Genomic DNA, 20,264 nt, shown 5'->3' with positions numbered 1-20,264 from the left:
TTTCATCAATACCATATTACTCTGTTTGAGTTCAGAAAGAGGTGAGAAGTACTTCTCAGCGATTTTGAATTCTTGTGTTGATAGAGTCTATGATAACATCTCATTCTGTCAGTGTGTTTCACCTAGCAATCAGCTCTTATACATGGATTACCCTTTGGCAGGAAAGTGTTTTCCCCCTCCAAATCACAGAAGTGGTATTATTAACTTAAGGGCTAGTACTTTTTCTTTTACTACATGGAGACTGGAAACAGTAGGGGATTCCTTTCCTTCTTGTTACATCACAGAGTGAAGCCTGCTGATCAGAATTAATGGAAATTACCATTTTATCATCAGACTTAGGGACAAAGAAAGGAAAGGGGGCAAACAGTATCATTGATTAAAATGGAAGTTGAGTACAATATTCTTTCTTGAAATAATGATTCCAATAGAAAGTAATTCTGTTTCTACCCTCTCAACTGTAGTACAAATGGAAAGATATTCTCACGTGGCTTTTCATTGTGAAGAGAGAGCCAAAGTTTTGTGTAAAGTTGACTAAGGCAGATAAATTATGAGAGAATGAATTGGAACCTGAAATTGAAACTTAAATCATGTTGTAAATACTTCTTACAATTATCAGAATTAATTTTGTGCCTGACTTTACCAGCAAGTTTTGTCCTGGTAAAAGGTAGCCAAGAAAAAAACACTTATTCTGTAACTGCAAACTCCTTTATTTCCCGCTCTATATGATTCACGTAGAACAGTGTTGCTTGAATGTATTCTTAATCTGTCTACTGGCCTGAAATGTCTTTGAGAGGTATGAGGCTTCCTAAAAGACTTCAAGTGTGAGTTAAGGAGTTCTTATCAGAATAAGTGGTATGATATGCCCTTAAGATGGAAAGGTCAGGAATGAATGAACTTTTCTCCCTCTATTCTTCCTTTCTCTTGTCTTGTCTTTCTCCCTTTTTTCTTTCTCTTTTTATTGTTTTATATGGCTTTTGAGTTAGATGATTTGGGTTCTGTTTTCAATTCTACTGATTTCTAGCTATTAGTTTGGACCATGTTACTTATTTCCCTGTGCCTTAGTTACCTCATTTGTCACATGGAGACCAACAGTGCCTATTTTAAAAGGCAGTTAGAAAGATAAAATAAAATTATACAAGTAAGATATATTTTAACTGATGATCCAATTTATTATTAGCATTAAAAATTGAAGCAGATGTTTGACATATTTAACTCATTCAGTCTACAAATATATTTTTTTAAATATTTAAGCTAAGTGACAGGTACCAAGAGTACAGAAATAAACAAAACAGACCTGGTCTCTGCGCTTATGAAGTTTGCAGTTGACGAGGAGAGACAGTAAACAGGAACATGACCAAACAAATAAACACTCAGAAAGTGATCATTACCTACCATGAAAGACATGAACTGGATTCTGTAATCGGAGATAAGGGCAGGCACAGGTGAGGGTTGACAGATGCCAATCAGGAGTCAGTGAAGAGGTGACAGGTAGGCTAAAACCTGAAGGATGAGAAGGAACCAGTTCCCAAACTAAATACAGCAACAGTTCGTAAGTTCTGAGCAGCCCACCTCAGAGAGACAAGGGCTCGCCCCCTGGAGCTGGGCACCATTTCAGAGGAGAGTCCTCCATATCTCATTATTACCAGAGTCAGGAGGGGAGAGGATGACTCACCTGTCTTCCTTTTTCCCTACTCACATTCACATTCTGAATCATGCCTGACAGTTTTCATACATCAGAGTTCTCAGATATCCCCCTAATATAGGGGAAAGTGCCATCAGGAAGGAAACTCATTAAAAGTTTCTCTAAGTTGCTAGATATAAGATCAGTATACAAAAATCAGTTACATTTCTATATACCAGCCAAAACCAGAAAGTTAATTTTTAATATACCATTTATAATAATAATAAAACAATAAGGTTCCTATAAGGAATAAATACAACAAAAGTTGTATCTTCCCATTAGATATAGATATTGATATAGATACAGATATGCATATACATAAAGAATACTTAAATAAATGAAGACCTACATCATGAACTTGGGTGGGAAGTCTTAATATCTAAAATATATCATTTCTTTCAAATGCATCCATAAATTCTATTCAGAATCCCAGAAGGATCTTTGGAGGACTTTAATAAGCTGTTTCTAAAACATACACAGAGTACGAAAAGTGAGGGGGAAAACAGCCAAAATGTTTTTGAAACGATATGAAATCAGAGAAACTTGTTCTACCCAATATCAAGACTCATTCTAAAATTGTGCCATTAAGTCTATGTAATATTTACATGAGGTAATAAAGAACCCAGTGGAAGAGAATCAAATGCCACAGACAGACCACTACAGATATGTAAGCAGAGGTATAGTCTTACATCAGTGGGGAATGGTTGAGCTAGTCAGTAAATGATACTGGGTCAATTAGTTAGCCACATGGGAAAAAATTCAGTTAATCTCCTACTTTATACCACACCCAAAAATAAATTCTGTATTTACATAACCATCTTCCAACAGACTGCTATTATAGATAACTGGAATGAATATCCTTTTACCCAAATCTTTGTCTGTGTATCTGACTTCATTAAGTCGAAGGGCATACTTCTTTTTTAAATATTTGATACATAATTCCAATTGTCCTCCAGAAAGGTTATACTATTTTATAATATATTACTACCAGCAATGTTTTAAGTATACCTGTCTCAACAGAGCACCAGATACAACATTGAATAGTATTGGTTTTAATCTTTCTGATTTGTTAAGTAAAAATTGCATTTATATTTTAATTTACTTTTTAAAAAAAATTTCTAGTGCAACTAAATGTTTTTTTGTATGAACGCTGGCCATTTTCATCTCCTATTGTCTGCTTATTACCTGTATTCATTTTTCTATTGGAGGTGCTCTTAGTTTTTTTTTTTTTATTGATTTGTGTAACTATTTGTATTTTAAGGATATTAGTTCTTATCAGTTTTTTGTAAAAACTCTTCTTAGTAGTTTATTTGCCCTTTCTGATGTATCAAATTTCCTTTTTTTAAAATTTGGATATAGTATTTTTCTTAGGATATAAATATTACTTTTTTCTAAAGTTACCTAATATCTCTGGATTATTTAATAAAGAATCTATCACATGCCTACTGATTTTTTAAATCATACCTTAAGTTGTTAAATATACTGGACTCGACATCTGGGCTAGCTAGTCTGATTGTATCTAGTTTCACACCAGATTTCAGGATAGGACTTTTGAATTGAAAGTCTTAGTATAAGAGCTCTTATTATCATAAAAAGACACATTTTTGGAAAATTATTTATCTGCATACTACATTTATTGTATCATTCTAAGTGTTACTAACTTTATACAGCAAATGAGCAGACTTTGATTTGGGTTTTTTATATCTTTTTAAATTCCTTTTTCTCTCTTCTCTTCCATTCAACTCTCTTGCACTTAGTTACTTGATCTCAGCCTTTTCTCTCCCACTGTGTTCCTCACGATCTGTCTTCCTTTCTTTCTCCTTCCCTTTCTAGCCTCCCAATTATTTTTTTTATACTCTATTCTCGGTTTCTCACTTGTCGATACCCTTCTTTATTCTAATTGTCTTACTTGGATTGTTTTCAGTATTCCCCTGTAATTATTATCCTTTCCTCTCTGTTTTGTCCTTCTTGCTTGTTTCAATCCTGTTTTTCTAAAACAGGGTTAAAATGGGATTAGGTATAGATAAGGTCAGATAATTGAGAATGACAATTTGTGGAAAGAAGTAAAAATGGTACCTTAGAAAATCAGAATATAGGATACTTTCAATTAGAATTATTGTTCATCAAATATTAACTAATCTTTCCTTTTACCAATCTCCCTAGATATTAGACTCAATGATTTCATTTCTTCATATCATCTTTTACTTCTATAAAATAAGAATAATGATATTTACCCTGTCAAGCTCATTGGGATATAAAAATCCTCAATAATTAAACTTTTAAAGTAAAAAGCTATTTATCTTTAAAGGAAACCAGGAGATATTTAGAAGTACAAAGGAAATAAAATTATGAAAGAATGTATAAAACTTCAAGTTCATGGACCTCCATTGAGACACCTTTCTGTCACTCCTAGATAAAGCTAAATAGATGAAAAATTGCAATAGAAAGTTTAAGGTCTTAAATTAGGAACATGAGGAGCAATAGATCATTAGTATATGAAGATGCCATCAGGTACAAATGGCAGAAACCAATTTAGAATAATGTAAAGAGGGAATTGATTAGCTTGCAAAAGTGGGGAGTCAAGATATATCTTGGCTTCAGAAGAAGTTCAGTAATATCACAGGTGTTCTGTCTCTCAGGTCTCTTTGCCTGGGAAAGGCTCTCCTTGTGTCATGACCAGATGGTCCCAGGCAGCCACAGGTCTATATTATGTTGTGAGTTCATAATGCCAGAAAAAGAAATGAAACTGAATCTCCCCTAAAAGATGCTGAGTGACTTAGCTTGGAGCAAATGCTGACCACTGCAGTAATCACTATGTCCAGGGATATAGTGTACCCTCTGCTCTTTGGCAGGGCAGGAAGGAATGTGTGTTGAACAGAACAAGACAAAGAACGGCACTTTCCCAAAGCAGAGGATGAAAGTAATAAATGCCACACATATGAGAATTTTCCTTACTTCACGTCCTCACCAGCACTTGGTATTCTCAGTCTGTTTCATGTTAACTATTCTTATGAGTATGTAGTAATATCCCATGGTAAATTGAATGTATATTTCCAGGATGAATAATGATATGAAACACCTTTTCATTTAACACTTGGACATTCCTGTTGCATTATTTTACTTTTAATACCTTCATTTATTTACATACTATTAAAATTATGTCATATTATATCTTAGGAAGCATGTGTGTGTCTATAATCATAAATATAAAATTGATTTTATTTATATGCTATTAAAAGTACACAAATTATTTTGTAGGAAACACGTGTGTGCCTGTGCAGAGATATTGATATCTCATCACTGGAATGAGATATATTTTCTAATAAATCTCAGATCACAAATTTTAGCAAATTCAGTAGTCTGGGAAAGCTATTGAAACTATCAATTTTATTAACGAAAGTTGAATTTAGTCTTTGTTAAAATTTAAAGAAAATTTATTGAGATAAGACTGGTAGGAATAGGTCTGGGAGAAAAGTAGGAGTTCAGTTTTGGATATGTTATGTTTGAGGTGTCTATCCATCATCCAAGTGGAGGTATGGAGTATACAGATAGGTCATTAAGCCTGGAATTTAGTGCAGAGGTTAGGGCAGGAGGTATAAATTTTTGAGTCATCAGCACAGAGATGGACCTTAAAACCACGAGGCACCTTAGGGAAGTGAGCATGGACAGAGAAAAAGCAAGGCCCAAGGATGGAGGTCTGGGTCTCTCCAATAGTGACAAATCAGAAAGGTGCTGAGGAACCTTTGAAATAAATTGAGAAGGAACATCAAGTGATGGAGACAGAGAACCAAGGCAGAGTGTGGAGTCCTGGAGGCCAGATTTTTCCTTTGTAAAACGGTGGTAATTATACTAACACACTCACAAGTTGCTGTGAGGAGAAAAAGAGTTAATGCATATGTGGTGTTTGGCCCATAATATGTGCTCAGTAAATATGAACTAATAATTTTAAATGTTTATAGGGAAAAAACCCTCCACTTCATTATTGTTGAAATGTATTACCAAATGATTGGGTCTCAGAGCCCTGATGTTAGAAGCCAAATAACATAAAATATAAGGAAAGCTTGAACATCTCGGGGCAAAAGTTCTGAAAACAATAACTTTAGTAAAATGTAGTGCCTTTTGAAGTCAGACAAACTTGGTTTTGAATCTTGGCTGTCTGTTGACCTTGAACAAGTTACTTAGCCTCTCCAAGCTTCAACTTTCTCATCTCTAATATCAGGATGATAACAGTACTTCTTCAAAGGATTGATGAAAAGATTAAGCGAGTGAATACATATAAAGTGTTTATCATAACTAAACTAAACTTTTGTTGGCTACCAGGGAATTTAAAGTTCACGGTTTCCATGCTCCACTTCCATAAAATGAACCTCAGGTCTCCCATTACCCTGGATTAAGCAGCAGCTGAGGCTTTATTCTGAGACAACATTGAGTCCTCAGTAGAAAGAATATTTGAAAAATGATCTGTTCTGGATGGCTTTATTTTCTAAAATTCATCAGAATACTTATTTTCTTAAACTTTAGGTGAAAATATTTCTAAATAATGTTTCTGAGAATATATATTAAAGATACTTGGGGCTTCCCTGGTGGCGCAGTGGTTGAGAATCCGCCTGCCGATGCAGGGGACACGGGTTCGTGCCCCGGTCTGGGAAGATCCCACATGCCGCGGAGCGGCTGGGCCCGTGAGCCATGGCCGCTGAGCCTGCGCGTCCGGAGCCTGTGCTCCACAACAGTGAGGCCCACATACCACAAAAAAAAAAAAAAAAAAAAAAAAAAAGATACTTGGGTCTTTGGTAGAGGCACAAACAGTTATCAAGGACATCATTCTGAATATCAATCCTTAGGCCTGTGTTACATAGTCAAGGGGTACAGATGGTACCAAATCTGTGCTGACATAATTTACTCAGGATTTTTAAAACTTACACGATTCTCTAATAATTATTTATTTTATGACTTTTTCTTCCATAGGAAGACGGGGGAGGGCTTTTGGTTACTATGGATTTCTTGTTGGCTGTATTAAACAAGAATGACTGTAGTGTAATTTTTTGGTTTTGTTTTGTCTTTATTTCAGCTTTATTAAGGTGTAATTGACAGATCTGTAAGATATTTAAAGTGTGCATCGTGATAATTTGATATATACATACATTGTGTAAAGATGCTACACTCTTAGCATATTATACAATACAGTGTTATCAACTATAGTCACAATTTTTACATTAGATCCTCAGACCTTATTCATCTTCTAGCTGAAAGTTTGTACCCTTAATTTTTTTAACATCCTTATTGGAGTATAACTGCTTTACAATGGTGTGTTAGTTTCTGCTTTATAACAAAGTGAATCAGCTATACATATACATATATCCCCATATCTCCTCCCTTTTGCATCTCCCTCCCACCCTCCCTATCTCACCCCTCTAGGTGGACACAAAGCACTGAGCTGATCTCCCTGTGCTATGCGGCTGCTTCCCACTAGCTATCTATTTTACATTTGGTAGTGTATATATGTCCATGCCACTCTCTCACTTCGTCCCAGCTTACCCTCGCCCTCCCCATGTCCTCAAGTCCATTCTCTACGTCTGTGTCTTTACTCCTGTCCTGCCCCTAGGTTCTTCAGAACCTTTTTTTCTTTTTAGATTCCATATATATGTGTTAGCATACGGTATTTGTTTTTCTCTTTCTGACTACTTCACTCTGTATGACAGACTCTAGGTCCATCCACCTCACTCACTACAAATAACTAAATTTCGATTCTTTTTATGGCTGAGTAATATTCCATTGTATATATGTGCCACATCTTCTTTATCCATTCATCTGTCAGTGGACACAAAGGTTGCTTCCATGTCCTGGCTATTGTAAATAGAGCTGCAATGAACATTTTGGTACATGACTCTTTGAATTATGGTTTTCTCAGGGTATATGCCCAGTAGTGGGATTTCTGGGTCATATGGTAGTTCTATTTTTAGTTTTTTAAGGAACCTCCATGCTGTTCTCCATAGTGGCTGTATCAATTTACGTTCCCACCAACAGTACAAGAGGGTTCCCTTCTCTCCATACCCTCTCCAGCATTTACTGTCTGTAGATTTTTTGATGATGACCATTATGACTAGTGTGAGGTGATACCTCATTGTAGTTTTGATTTGAGTTTCTCTAATGATTAGTGACGTTGAGCATCCTTTCATGTGTTTGTTAGCAATCTGTCTGTCTTCTTTGGAGAAATGTCTATTTAGTTCTTCTGCCCATATTTGGATTGGGTTGTTTGTTTTTTTGATATTGAGCTGCATGAGCTGCTTGTATATTTGGGAGATTAATCCTTTGTCAGTTGCTTCGTTTGCAATTATTTTCTCCCATACTGAGGGTTGTCTTTTCGTCTTGTTTATGGGTTCCTTTGCTGTGAAGAAGCTTTTAAGTTTCATTAGGTCCCATTTGTTTATTTTTGTTTTTATTTCCATTACTCTAGGAGGTGTGTCAAAAGGGATCTTGCTGTGATTTATGTCATAGAGTGTTCTGCCTGTTTTCCTCTAAGAGTTTTCTAGTGTCTGGCCTTACATTTAGGTATTTAATCCATTTTGAGTTTATTTTTGTGTATGGTATTAGAGAGGGTTCTAATTTCGTTCTTTTACATGTAGCTGTCCGGTTTTCCCAGCACCACTTATTTTTTTTTAAAACATCTTTATTGGAGTATAATTGCTTTACAATGGTGTGTTAGTTTCTGCTTTACAACGAAGTGAATCAGTTATACATATACATATGTTCCCATATCTCTTCCCCCTTGCATCTCCCTCCCTCCCACCCCTCTAGGTGGTCACAAAGCACAGAGGTGAACTCCCTGTGCTATGCTGCTGCTTCCTGCTAGCTATCTATTTTACATTTGGTAGTGTATATATGTCCCTGCCACTCTCTCACTTTGCCCCAGCTTACCCTTCCCCCTCCCCATATCCTCAAGTCCATGCTCTAGTAGGCCTGTGTTTTATTCCCGTCCTACCCCTAGGCTCTGCATGACATTTTTTTTTCTTAGATTCCATATATATGTGTTAGCGTACAGTATTTGTTTTTCTCCTTCTGACTTACTTCACTAGGTATGACAGACTCCAGGTCCATCCACCTCAGTACAAATAACTCAGTTTCATTTCTTTTTATGGCTGAGTAATATTCCATTGTATATATGTGCCACATCTTCTTTATCCATTCATCTGTTGCTGGACACTTAGGTTGCTTCCATGTCCTGGCTATTGTAAATAGAGCTGCAATGAACATTTTGGTACATGACTCTTTTTGAATTATGGTTTTCTCAGGGTATATGCCCAGTAGTGGGGTTGCTGGGTCGGATGGTAGTTCTATTTATAGTTTTTAAAGGAACCTCCATACTGTTCTCCATAGTGGCTGTATCAATTTATATTCCCACCAACTGTGCAAGAGTGTTCTCTTTTCTCCACATCCTCTCCAGCATTTATTGTTTCTAGATTTTTTGATGATGGCCATTCTGACCAGTGTGAGATGATATCTCACTATAGTTTTGATTTGCATCTCTCTAATGATTAGTGATGTTGAGCATTCTTTCATGTGCTTGTTGGCAATCTGTATATCTTCTTTGGAGAAATGTCAATTTAAGTCTTCTGCCCATATTTGGATTGGGTTGTTTGTTTTTTTGTTATTGAGCTGCATGAGCTGCTTGTAAATTTTGGAGATTAATCCTTTGTCAGTTGCTTCATTTGCAAATATTTTCTCCCATTCTGAGGGTTGTCTTTTGGTCTTGTTTATGGTATCCTTTGCTGTGCAAAAGCTTTTAAGTTTCATTAGGTCCCATTTATTTATTTTTGTTTTTATTTCCATTTCTCTAGGAGGTGGGTCACAAAGGATCTTGCTGTGATTTATGTCATAGAGTGGCCTTACATTTAGGTATTTAATCCATTTTGAGTTTATTTTTGTGTATGGTGTTAGGGAGTGTTCTAATTTCATTCTTTTACATGTAGCTGTCCAGTTTTCCCAGCACCACTTATTGAAGAGGCTGTCTTTTCTCCATTGTATATTCTTGCCTCCTTTATCAAAGATAAGGTGACCATATGTGTGGGGGTTTATCTCTGGGCTTTCTATTCTGTTCCATTGATCTATATTTCTGTTTTTGTGCCAGTACCATACTGTCTTGATTACTGTACCTTTGTAGTGTAGTCTGAAGTCAGGGAGGCTGATTCCTCCAGCTCTGTTTTTGTTTCTCAAGATTCCTTTGACTATTTGGGGTCTTCTGTGTTTTCATACAAATTGTAAAATTTTTTATTCTAGCTCTGTGAAAAATGCCATTGGTAGTTTGATAGGGATTGCACTGAATCTGTAGATTGCTTTGGGTAGTAGAGTCATTTTCGCAATGTTGATTCTTCCAATCCAAGAACCTGGTATATCTCTCCATCTGTTTGTATCATCTTTAATTTCTTTCATCAGTGCCTTATAGTTTTCTGCATACAGGTCTTTTGTCTCCTTAGGTAGGTTTATTCCTAGGTATTTTATTCTTTTTGTTGCAATGATAAATGAGACTGTTTCCTTAATTTCTCTTTCAGATTTTTCATCATGAGTGTATAGGAATGCAAGAGATTTCTGTGCATTAATTTTGTATCCTGCTACTTTACCAAATTCATTGACTAACTCTAATAGTTTTCTGGTAGCATCTTTAGGATTCTGTATGTATAGTATCATGTCATCTGCAAACAGGGACAGTTTTACTTCTTCTTTTATGATTTGGATTCCTTTTATTTCTTTTCCTTCTCTGATTGCTGTGGCTATAACTTCCAAAGCTATGTTGAATAACAGTGGTGAGATTGGGCAACCTTGGCTTGTTCCTAATCTTAGTGGAAATGGTTTCAGTTTTTCACCATTGAGAACGATGTTGGCTGTGGCTTTGTCACATAAGGCCTTTATTATGTTGAGGTAAGTTCTCTCTATGCCTACTCTCTGGAGGGTTTTTATCATAAATGGGTGTTGAATTTTGTCAAAAGCTTTTTCTACATCTGTTGAAATGATCATATGGTTTTTATTCTTGAATTTGTTAATATGGTGTATCACATTGATTGATTTGTGTATATTAAAGAATCCTTGCATCCCTGGGATAAATCCCAATCGATCATGGTGTATGATCCTTTTTTGTGTGTTGTTGGATTTGGTTTGCTGGTGTTTTGTTGAGGATTTTTGCATCTATATTCATCAGTGATATTGCTCTGTAATTTTCTTTTTTTGTAGTATCTCTGTCTGGTTTTGGTATCAGTATGATGGTGGCTCTGTAGAATGAGTTTGGGAGTGTTCCTCCCTCTGCTATATTTTGGAAGAGTTTGAGAAGCATAGGTGTTAGCTCTTCTCTTAATGTTTGATAGAATTCGCCTGTGAAGCCATCTGGTCCTGGGCTTTTGTTTGTTGAAAGATTTTTAATCACAGTTTCAATTTCAGTGCTTATGATTGGTCTATTTATATTTTCAGTTTTTCCTAGTTTGGTCTCAGAATGTTCTTCTAAGAACTTGTCCATTTCTCCCAGGTTGTCCATTTTATTGGAATATAGATGCTTGTAGTAATCTCTCATGATCCTCTGTATTTCTGCAGTGTCAGTTGTTACTTCTTTTTCATTTCTAATTCTGTCGATTTAAGTCTTTTCCCACTTTTTCTTGATGAGTCTGGCTAATGGGTTATCAATTTTGTTTATCTTCTCAAGGAACCAGCCTTTAGTTTAATTCATATTTGCTATCGTTACCATTTCTTTTTCATTTATTTCTGATCTGATCTTTATGATTTCTTTCCTTTTGCTGACTTTGGGTTTTTTTGTTCTTCTTTCTCTAATAGCTTTAGGTGTAAGGTTAGGTTGTCTGTTTGATATGTTTCTTGTTTCTTGAGGTAGGATTGTATTGCTATAAACTTCCCTCTTAGAACTGCTTTTGCTGCATCCCATAGGCTTTGGGTCGTCATGTTTTCCTTGTTATTTGTTTCTAGGTATTTTTTGATTTCCTCTTTGATTTCTTCAATGATCTCTTGATTATTTAGTAGTGTATTGTTTAGCCTCCATGTGTTTGTATTTTTACAGTTTTTTTCCTGTAATTGATATCTGTTCTTAATAGTGTTGTGGTCAGAAAAGGTACTTGATACAATTTCAATTTTATTAAATTTCCCAAGGCTTGATTTGTGACTCAAGATATGATCTATCCTGGAGAATGTTCCACGAGCACTTGAGAAGAAAGTGTATTCTGTTGTTTTTGGATGGAATGTCCTATAAATATCAATTAAGTCCATTTTGTTTAATATATCCTTTAAAGCTTGTTTCCTTGTCTATTTTCATTTTGGATGATTTGTCCATTGGTGAAAGTGGGGTGTTAAAGTCCCCTACTATTATTGTGTTACTGTCGATTTCCCCTTTTATGGCTGTTAGCATTTGCCTTACATATTGAGGTCCTCCTGTTTTGGGTGCATAAATATAACAGTTGTTATATCTTCTTCTTGGATTGATCCCTGATCATTATGTAGGGTCCTTCTTTGTCTCTTGTAGTAGTCTTTATTCTAAAGTGTATTTTGTCTGATTTGAGAATTGCTACTCCAACTTTCTTTTGATTTCCCTTTGCATGTAATATCTTTTTCCATCCCCTCACTTTCAGTCTATATGTGTCCCTAGGTCTGAAGTAGGTCTCTTGTAGACAGCATATATATGGGTCTTGTTTTTATATCCATTCAGCCAGTCTGTGTTTTTTGGTTGGAGCACTTAATCCATTTACATTTAAGGTCGTTATTGATACATATGTTCCTATTACCATTTTATTAATTGTTTTGGGTTTGTTATTGTAGGTCTTTTGCTTGTCTTGTATTTCCTGCCTAGAGAAGTTCCTTTAGCATTTGTTGTAAAGCTGGTTTGGTGGTGCTGAATTCTCTTAGCTTTTGCTTCTCTGTAAAGGTTTTTATTTCTCCATCGAATCTGAATGAGATCCTTGCTGGGTAGAATAATCTTGGTTGTAGGTTTTTCCCTTTCATGACTTTAAATATGTCCTGCCACACCCTTCTGGCTTGCAGAGTTTCTGCTGAAAGGTCAACTGTTAACCTTATGGGGATTCCCATGTATGTTATGTGTTGATTTTCCCTTGCTGCTTTTACTATTTTTTCTTTGTATTTAATCTTTGATAGTTTGATTAATATGTCTTGGCCTGTTTCTCCTTGGATTTTTCCTGTATGGGACTCTGTTCTTCCTCAACTTGATTGACTATTTCCTTTCCCATATTAGGGAAGTTGTCAACTATAACCTCTTCAAATATTTTCTCAGTCTCTTTTTTTTTCTCTTTTTCTTCTGGGACCCCTATAATTCAAATGTTGGTGTGTTTAATGTTGTCCCAGAGGTCTCTGAGACTGTCCTCAGTTCTTTTCATTCTTTTTTCTTTATTCTGCTCTGTGGTAGTTATTTCCACTATTTTATCTTCCAGGTCACTTATCTGTTTTTCTGCCTCAGTTATTCTGCTATTGATTCCTTCTAGAGAATTTTTTATTTCATTTATTGTGTTGTTCATCATTCTTTTTTTGCTCTTTAGTTCTTCTAGGTCCTTGTTAAATATTTCTTGCATTTTCTCCATTCTATTTCCAAGATTTTGGATCATCTTTTCCATCATCACTCTGAATTCTTTTTCAGGTAGACTGCCTATTTCCTCTTCATTTGTTCAGTCTGGTGGGTTTTTACCTTGCTCCTTCATCTGCTGTGTATTTCTCTGTCTTCTCATTTTGCTTAACTTACTGTGTTTGGGGTCTCCTTTTCACAGGCTGCAGGTTCGTACTTCCCGTTGTTTTTGGTGTCTGCCCCCAGTGGGTGAGGTTGGTTCAGTGGGTTCTGTAGGCTTCCTGGTGAGGGGACTGGTGCCTGTGTTCTGTTGATGAGGCTGGATCTTGTCTTTTGGTGGGCAGGACTGCATCTGGTGGTGTGTTTTGGGGTGTCTGTGAACTTAGTATGAATTTAAGCAGCCTCTCTGCTAATGGGTGGGGTTGTGTTCCTGTCTTGCTAGTTGTTCAGCATAGGGTATCCAGCACTGTAGCTTGCGGGCCATTGAGTGGAGCTGCGTCTCAGCATAGAGATGGAGATCTCTGGGAGAGCTTTCACTGTTTGATATTATGTGGGGCTGGGAGGTCTCTGGTGGACCAGTGTCCTGAACTCGTCTCTCCCACCTCAGAGGCTCAGGCCTGACACCCGTCCAGAGCACCAAGACCCTGACAGCCACACAGTAGATCCACGGTTGATCAGAAAATGATATAACTCAGGAACAGCCAGATGAAAGGGATGCATAGGGCAAGGCACAGGGAATGGGAGCAGAGTTCCCATGCCTTCTCTAGACGCACCACTCTCCTAGCACGTCCATGTGTTCACCAACCCAGAAGCCCTCTCTGTAGTGTAATTTAAACAAGATTTCTTACTAAGGAATATTAATCTTACTCATTTTAGTAGATGTCAAATGTAACCTACAAGCTATTATACTTGTTAATAAATATGGAAAGATAACTAATGTTTCTCCACAATGTCATGAATTTTCCCAGTGTTGTTCCCAATATTTACTATTCCCATGTATAAACCTTCCAGAAAAATACATTTACTAGATAGATAGGTAGATAGATAATATCCAATTTAAATCTACCTCCCTCCCTCATCCTGCTCTTATTTGTCTTACTCAATCTCTCATTTTCTCTTTCTTTTGAACTCCTGTATCACTTTCTTGGCAACTCTTAAGGGTATTTACATTTTGCCTTGTCTTAGTTATTGATGAGTTTTTCTGTTGTGCCGCTAGGTTCCATAGATTCCTTTGGGACATTAATAAACTATTTGTTGTTTATTTCTGTTGCACCTCATATGGAGTCTTCAGGTATACTAAGTATAATAGGAGACTGTTAATGATAATTGTGGATTGAACAATGCATTCATCTATAGATTGGTTGTTCTTATGACTAATCATCATTAAGTGGGTATGTATAGAATATAGCAAAATATCAATGTTTATCCTGTAGATTTGAAATGAAGTTACTTCATGATATCATCTTATGTTGCAGAATGACATTATAAATCTTTGAGTCACAAAACCTCTTAATCTACCTGTGGTGTTTTTCTGAATTCTTATAAGCCTGTGACTTTCCTCAACTATTTATCTGCTCAGCTTCAAACCTTTCCTTCTATTTCCTTCTATTTACCTAGACAAAGCCAGCATGCAAAACCAAGGATACTGAGAAAAATGTTATCCTTTTGTTAGAAATGCCCAAGTGTATTACATCTTTGCCCATCTGTATGGCTAGTCCTTACCTACGTTCGATCCTAAGCAAACATAAAATAGTAATTTTCAAGTAATTGTTTTATCAGTGATGGATTTGAATGTTATGAGTCTTCAGAAGAGATGATTAATTCTCTTGCGACCAAACAGTATATAGGTTTATTGGTGTTACCATAACTGAATCGTGGCTAGGCTTTGCATTTCATTTTTCCAGAATATGACAACCAAGGTATATAATGTCCACCAATGACTTCTCAGGCATAAGTACCAAGAGTAAATTGACCACTATTTGTATTTTCTAATCAGTTTCTTCCAGGTGATCTCAATTTACTGTAAACTGAGTTTTTCAAGGGCTCCTAAAAGTATTTAGGAGCATACTTCCTTGTGAGTCCCCAGCATAACCTTCTCCTCTTCATAGAAAATATCATAAATGGAAGCCCAGAGAGTTTCCTCCATAAAAGAAGTCTAATTTTTAAATGGCAGTAGCCGTTTATTTAGAATGTTACTTTTCTATAATTAAAGGTAGATTTTCTTATACATTCTCCATTTTGATCTAAAAAATGAATTTTTGCAGAATCCTCTTATTCCTACTCACTAATCATTCACTTTTACATATTCAGAGCCACTTGTCATATATTTGGGAAATAAAAGTAGTAGGTTAGGAGAGAGTTACCCTAAATTTTAAAAACTAGGTTTTTTATTTTAAATTAATAATTTAGATTTGTTTTTAATTTATACTTTTATAGTATAGTACAATAGACAAAGAGAAAAATGTTGTAATCTTATTTGTACAGCTTGCTGTATTTTCACTTGTATATTCTCCAGCCAGGTCAAGAAATAGAACACAGCCATCATCACCAAAACCCCACTGTGCCTCCTCCCAATTACTACCCCATCTCTTCCACCAATGTAACTCCTATCTTGACTTCCTAAGCCATAGATTTATTTTCCTAATTTTTGAACTGTATGTATATGGGGTCATATAGTATATTTCTTTGCTATTGGGCTTCTTCTGTCCAACATTATGTTGTGAGATGTACTCATTTTGTTACCTGTAGCAGTAATCCTTTTTCACTGTTCTTATAGTAGTCCATTATATGAATAGATCACAATTTATCCCTTTCTTGGTGATGATCATTTGGGTATTTTCCAGCTTGAGACTCTTGTAAATAATGTTTTGATGAACTTCCTGGTATATATCTTTTGGTGAACATGTATATGCATTTCTATAAGGTTATACCCAGTGGTAGAGTTGCTAGTCCATAAGTCACATGTATGCTCAACATTACTACCTAGCATCAAACAGTTTTTCAAAATGCTTGTACCAATTTGCATTTCCAGTAACAGTTTCTCTTCCTTTACATCTCACTAGCACTTGGTGTTGTCAATGTTTTTCATTTTAACAATTCTGAGAGTGTGTAGTGGTACCTATATATGACTTTAATATAAATTTCCCAGGTAAGTAAGGATGTCAGGCACCTTTTCATTACTGGCCATTTGGATATTCTCCTTTGTGATATTTCTTTTTTTTTTCTTTCTTTCTTTTTTTTTTTTTTTTTTTGTGGTACACGGGCCTCTCACTGTTGTAGCCTCTCCTGTTGCGGAGCGCAGGCTCCGGATGCGCAGGCTCAGCGGCCATGGCTCACGGGACCAGCCACTCCATGGCATGTGGGATCTTCCTGGATCGGGGCATGAACCCGTGTCCGCTGCATCGGCAGGCAGACTCTCAACCACTGCGCCACCAGGGAAACCCCTTTGTGATATTTCTGTTCAAGTCTTTTGATCCATTCTTGTATTCTGTTAGGCAACTCTTCCATCATTATAGATTTATATGAGTTCTTTATATATTACATATGCAATACCTTTTTAGTTATATGTATTACAAATTAACCCTAAATACTGCATGCAGAATAAATGCCAAAATCAGTATATATAAGCTATAACATTCCAATAAACTGTATTTGGTTACTTTTTCGAAATTTTCTATGATTTAGACATCCAGAAGCCTAGAAGAAAATGTAATATTTCATCTGGTTTGTTCTACAATATTCAAGTAGATGTTGTCACTGGCTTTTAGTACTGTATTAGTTTTCTATTGCTATGTAGCAAAATATCACAAACTAGTGGCTTAAAAACAGCACCCATTTATCATCTCACAGTTCTGCAGGTCAGAAGTCCAGGCAGGCTTTCCTGGGTCCTTTGCTTTTTTTTTTTTTTTTTTTTTTAGAGTTATTTATTATTTATTTATTTTATTATTTATTTCTGGCTGTGTTGGGTCTTAGTTGTGGCACACAGGATCTTCACTGAGGCATGCTGGACCTTTCATTGCAGTGCGCAGGCTCTTCGTTGAGGCTTGTGGGCCTCTCACTAGTTGTGGCATGCGGGTTTTCTCTCTCCGGTTGTGGCGCACGGGTTCCAGAGTGTGTGGACTCTGTAGTTTGCAGCACGTGAGCTCTCTAGTAGAGGTGTGCAAGCTCAGTAGTTATGGTGCACGGGCTTAGTTGTCCTGCGACATGTGGGATCTTAGTCCTCTGACCAGGGATTGAATTGCTGTCCCCTGCATTGTAAGGTAGATTCTTTACCACTGGACCACTAGGGAGGTCCTTGGGTTCTCTGTTTTGCATCTCTCAAGGTCCACATCTGTACAGATGTTTTAAAAAGTTGGAATCAGTTTTCAATATTTAAAAATAAGGATTTTCCATTTAAAATAAATCTAACTATCTGACTGCTCTTAAAAGTTTGACTCCTCTGGGCCAGCATTCCTGCATGTAACTGTTGGCTTGAGTTGAGTCTCAGGCTGCCTCCTTGGATAGGGGATATTGTCTTCCATTCGTCCAAATTGTTTCCCTGACACCAACACCTTACAGCAAGTCCCCATCTTGCCTGTTCCCCGCAGGCATTTGGGTTTGTGCCACTTGCTCTACCCCAGGACCTTTCTGTTTCAGACAGAAGAGCTCCAAGACACTAGGTTGTGTAGGCGCTCAGAAAGAAGGTCCCGACTAGAATTTCCTGTTCCACATAGTCAACATTCTTCTCTGTCTAACCTCACATTTCCCAAAACAGCTATGTGAGGGCTCCTGGGAGAAGGGTGAAGACTTTTGGCAGAGTCTCAGAGGCGAGAGCTGAGATGCTCCACCTAACTCATTAGCATGATGCACTCTCTTGGTCCCCCTTTTCTGAGCAACTGTTGGCATCCACATTCTATTCCCTGCTGGACCTCCTTCTTCGTGCTTGTTACACCTTGATTGTTTCCTGGGGCTTGGGGGCAGATACCTACCTTGAAGGCTCATCACTTATAAGTTAGTTTTTAGTTTCTGGGTCTCCGAAGCAATTTGGATAGTCTCATTTTAGTGTCAGAGTACTTACTGACCTGAGTCCCACTAATGTAAGAATAGAATAGAATATCATTCCAGAGCTCCTTCTGGAAGTTTAGTATTATATTTGGTGAGAAGGGGAAGAATACTGGTATCAGACTGGGAGTAACATGGATTAGCAATCTAATATTTACCTTTTCCCTAAGGGCCCATTTGACTATATTTTAGGTGACATCCATTGTGATACAATTAGAAGGGTATTTTAAATATTTTGGGCCACTGTTCCTCACTTGTGACATGAGCGAACTAGACTACATCATTTCAAAGTTCCTTCAAGCTCTAATATCCTATATGATGCTTTGAATTTAGTAACTTCTCTTAAAAGATTTCAGAAGTTATCACTTTTTTAAATTGATGTAACCATAACTCCAAAGCAAAATATTATAAATAAAAATAGTATTTTTATTTTATTTATAAATAAATAAAATAACATTTAACTGTTGTTCAAACTGAATTAAAATGATTACAGCTTAAACCACTATTTTAAAAAGGAAAGTTGGTTGTTTCCTTTGTTAATCACATCAAACCCATCAGTCGCACTGACAGTTACAAATTTCCAGGAGATTATTTTCCGGCATTTGCAGAGTAGGCATAAGGCCAGCATGCTGCTGTGAAGTCATTATCTGCAAGGATCTTGATCTTGGCATTCTGAGACATTTAATAAATTAATGGAAAGTTGGTTAAAATTCCCTCATTTTCAGATAGTATATTATACTTCTAAAATTAAACACATCCCTTGAGGGGAATATTAGCCCTTTAATTTAGTGTATTTTAAAAGATGAAAAACTGACTGAACCCTGTCAGGGGAAATCTCTCTTCTCATGAAGTTTCTTTGAAGTCGTATACATGTATTAGGTAGACTAGAATTGCTTTTCTTTCTGATAGGAGTAGCAGACAAGCACTTCAATTGACAATAAGGGCAGTTCTAGGCCATCTTTTTAGAGTACTACCAAAGAACTAATCAAGATTACTTCTTTCTGTGGTGGGATACTAATTTTTTTTAAATTTAATTAAATTAATTTATTTTTTATACAACAGGTTCTTAATAGTTACCTATTGCATACATATTTGTGTAGACATGTCAATCCCAATCTCCCAATTCATCCCACCCCCACCCCCACCACACTTTCCCCCTTGGTGTCTATATGTTTGTTCTCTACATCTGTGTCTCTATTTTGGTCTTGCAAACCAGTTCATCTGTACCATTTTTCTAGATTCCACATATATGCATGAATATACAATATTTGTTTTTCTCTTTCCAACTAACTTCACTCTTTATGACAGTCTCTAGGTCCATCCACATCTCTACAAATAACCCAATTTCATTCCTTTTTCTGGCTGAGTAATAATCCATTGTATATATGTACCACATCTCCTTTATCTCTTCATCTGTAGATGGGCATTTAGGTTGCTTCCATGTCTTGTCTATTGTAAATAGTGCTGTAGTGAACATTGGGGTGCATGTGCCTTTTTGAATTATGGTTTTCTCTGGATATATGCCCAGTAGTGGGCTTGCTGGGTCATATGGTAATCCTATTTTTAGTTTTTTAAGGAACCTCCATACTGTTCTCCATAGTAGCTGTATCAATTTACATTCCCACCAACAATGCAAGAGGGTTCCCTATTCTCCACACACTATCCAGCACTTGCTGTTTGTAGATTTTCTGAAGATGCCCGTAGATTTTCTGAAGATGCCCATTCTAACCAGTGTGAGGTGATACCTCATTGTAGTTTTGATTTGCATTTCTCTAATAATTAAGTGATGTTGAGCAGCTTTTCATGTGCCTCTTGGCCATTAATAATATGTCTTCTTTGGAGAGATGTCTACTTAGGTCTTCTGCCCATTTTTGGATTGGGTTGTTTGTTTTTTTAATATTGAGCTGCATGAGCTGTTTATATATTTTGGAGATTAATCCTTTGTCCGCTGATTCGTTTGCAAATATTTTCCCCCATTATGAGGGT

General features: G+C 36.5%; 1 protein-coding gene across 15 annotated transcripts in view; it reads left to right on the top strand.

The window, feature by feature from the left end:
- Positions 1 to 20,264, top strand: part of GRIP1 (glutamate receptor interacting protein 1) — a 728,793-nt gene that overhangs the window by 571,295 nt on the left and 137,234 nt on the right. The window lies entirely within an intron of this gene.

The sequence above is a fragment of the Kogia breviceps genome, chromosome 12 (assembly GCF_026419965.1).
Source record: "Kogia breviceps isolate mKogBre1 chromosome 12, mKogBre1 haplotype 1, whole genome shotgun sequence".
Lineage (NCBI taxonomy): Eukaryota > Metazoa > Chordata > Mammalia > Artiodactyla > Physeteridae > Kogia > Kogia breviceps.
The sequence above is the reverse complement of the archived record's forward strand: the minus strand, read 5'-3'. Positions and strand labels throughout refer to the sequence as shown.